Here is a 2,602-nt window from a genome sequence, read left to right on the forward strand (position 1 = left end):
AAAAAAAAAAAAAAAAAATTGCTGGTTGTGTGGCATGCACCTGTAGTCCCAGCTACTTGGGAGGCTGAGGTGGGTGGGCTACTTGAGCCCAGGAGTTCGAGGCTGCAGTGAGCCGCGATCACACCACTGCACTCCAGCCTGGGACAAAATGCTCTCTCAGATAAATAAATAAATAAATAAATATCACCTCTCCACATAACACTGGTACTTTCATTTACCTTACCATGCTTTTTCTGTCCCTATCTAATTATTATGTAATATACTTACCAAAATGCAGATTCCACAAGCACAAAAGCATTGTTTTACTGAATGCTGTCCCAGTTCCTACCTAAAACACAGCCTGCTTTATAATAGATGCCCATTATTACTGACTGACTATTATAAGACATTAGATCACATGATCCATATTATCACCAATGGTCTTACAAAATGCTAACAGCTCTATTACCTATCTAAAAAACAAAAAACAGACTGAGTGTGGTGGCTCACACCTGTAATCCCAGCACTTTGGGAGGCTGAGTTGGGCAGATCATTAGAGACCAGGAGTTCGAGACCAGCCTGGCCAACATGGCAAAACCCCATCCCTCCTAGAAATACAAAAATTAGCCAGGCATGGGCGGGCGCCTGTAATCCCAGCTACTCAGGAGGCTGAGGCGGGAGAATCGCCTGAACCTAGGAGACAGGAGGTTGCAGTAAACCAAGATCGCACCACTGTACTCCAGCCTAGGGGACAGAATGAGACCGCGTCTCCCCCCAAAAAAAAAGTAGGGGGAGGGATATAACTTATACCTTGGTCAGCGGCAGAGCAATGACTGAACCCCAGCCTGATTCCAAATTCTACTCTCTGCATTACATTAGCTGCTAAAGCATGGACATTACATTACCTAAAGCCATGGACTACGAACTCACAGCTTTGTGAGGGGCACTTCTTAAATAGGAATAATGACACCTATGTCTGCAGCTTTCTGATAGAAAAGGAGCAAAGAAAGGTAGAACTAATAGAACAGAGGGCGTACCAGTAGCCTTGGTTTTGTTGTGACCTCTATAAATTTGGGAACACCAGTTCTCCTTTCTAAGCCTTCTCAGGAAAATGCTGATTACAATCCTAGCCTCCAATAACTCCCGAGGCCAAAGTAAAGATCAATTCAAGAAACATTCATTAAACCCAAAGGCAATCTAGTCACGTTATCAAATGCCCTGGGGACAGTTTCCCAGCTCCATCCACTTATTAGTTGTGGGACTCCCAGAAAATTACTTTTTCTAATGTACCTCAGTTTCTTCATGGGTAAAACGTGAAGATATAGAAAGATCTCACCCCACAGGACTGTTGGAAAGACTAAATAGGCCTTTGGCCCAGCGCGGTGGCTCATGCCTGTAATCCCAGCACTTTGGGAGGCCGAGGTGGGCGGATCACCTGAGGTCAGGAGTTCGAGACCAGCCTGGCCAACATGGAGAAACCCCGTTTCTACTAAAAATATAAAAATTAGCCGGGTGTGGTGGCGCATGCCTGTAGTCCCAGCTACTCGGGAGGCTGAGGCAGGAGAATCGCTTCAACCCGGGAGGCGGAGATTGAGGTGAGCTGACATCGCGCCATTGCACTCCAGCCTGGGCAATGAGCGAAACTCCGTCTCTAAATAAATAATAAATGGGCCCCTTATGTGTAATGCATTCAGTAGCACCTGACAATTTGTGACCATTCCGTACAGTGAGCCATGACTATTATCATCACGTGCTAGGCCCTGGGATCTACAGATGAAAAAGACAAGGCATAACATCTAACGAAGGAGCTTACGATGTCAACAAGGGGCAGGGAAAGTAACTCGGTGCAGCGAGTGCAAAAACCGAGAAGCGAATGCAGCTGCGCCTGGAGAAGGCGGCGGCGAAGTGATACTTCAGCAGGGTCCTGAAGAATGGGAGCTCCAGAGTTGGGTGGCGAGTGGGACTGGGCTCTGGGATAGATCACGTGCAAAGCCGCCAGGACACAGACAGCGAGAGGGGCGGGAGGGCGGGAGAGCGCGGCGCCTCGCCCTCTCAACCCGGGACTGGGGCTACTGGACACGAGGGTCGGGATGCTCTCCTTCGGCGCCGACTGGAGCTTAGCGTACTGGTGGCAGCAGGAAGCTGAGGCAAGGGGGCCCCGACCCTAACGACGCGTCCCAGCCCCTCACTGGGCCTAGGGTTCCCCGCCCGGGTAACAAGAGGCCGCTGCGCGAACGGGATTCCCTCAGGCGCCCTAGACGGGCAGGTCTCTGGGCCTCGGACGGTTAACCCGAGCACCTCCCGCCTGCCCCTGAGGCCCCACCTCACCACGCTCGGCTCCAGCAGACGCCCGGCTGGTTGCTCAGCGCTGGAGCTGCGGCAGCCTCTGCTAAGGCCCCGCCGGGGACGGGGGCGGGGCCCGCCCCCCAATCTCCCGCCCTTTGGGAGGGGCCCGCCCCGCCAAGTCCTGCACCTATAGGCAGACTGCGCCGGCGCAGGGCCTCCCGCCATATTGGGTATTGGCAGCCGACTTACTAGAGAGGCCCTGAAGGAAAGGGAGTATTATTTTGAGAATTATAAGGTCCCTCGCCAGAAATGAGGACGGTCAGGGTCTCTAGATTCG

General features: G+C 51.9%; 1 protein-coding gene across 1 annotated transcript in view; it reads right to left on the minus strand.

Moving 5' to 3' along the window:
- Window positions 1–1,945, minus strand: part of CEP250 (centrosomal protein 250kDa) — a 62,912-nt gene extending 60,967 nt beyond the window's left edge. Inside the window, exon 1 of the mRNA XM_011972397.1 lies at window positions 1,793–1,945. The gene's annotated coding sequence lies outside the window, so the exon portion shown is untranslated. The remainder of the gene's footprint in view (window positions 1–1,792) is intronic.
- Window positions 1,946–2,602: the final 657 nt, after the last annotated feature.

Source organism: Mandrillus leucophaeus, unplaced genomic scaffold, assembly GCF_000951045.1.
Source record: "Mandrillus leucophaeus isolate KB7577 unplaced genomic scaffold, Mleu.le_1.0 Scaffold129, whole genome shotgun sequence".
NCBI classification, from domain to species: domain Eukaryota; kingdom Metazoa; phylum Chordata; class Mammalia; order Primates; family Cercopithecidae; genus Mandrillus; species Mandrillus leucophaeus.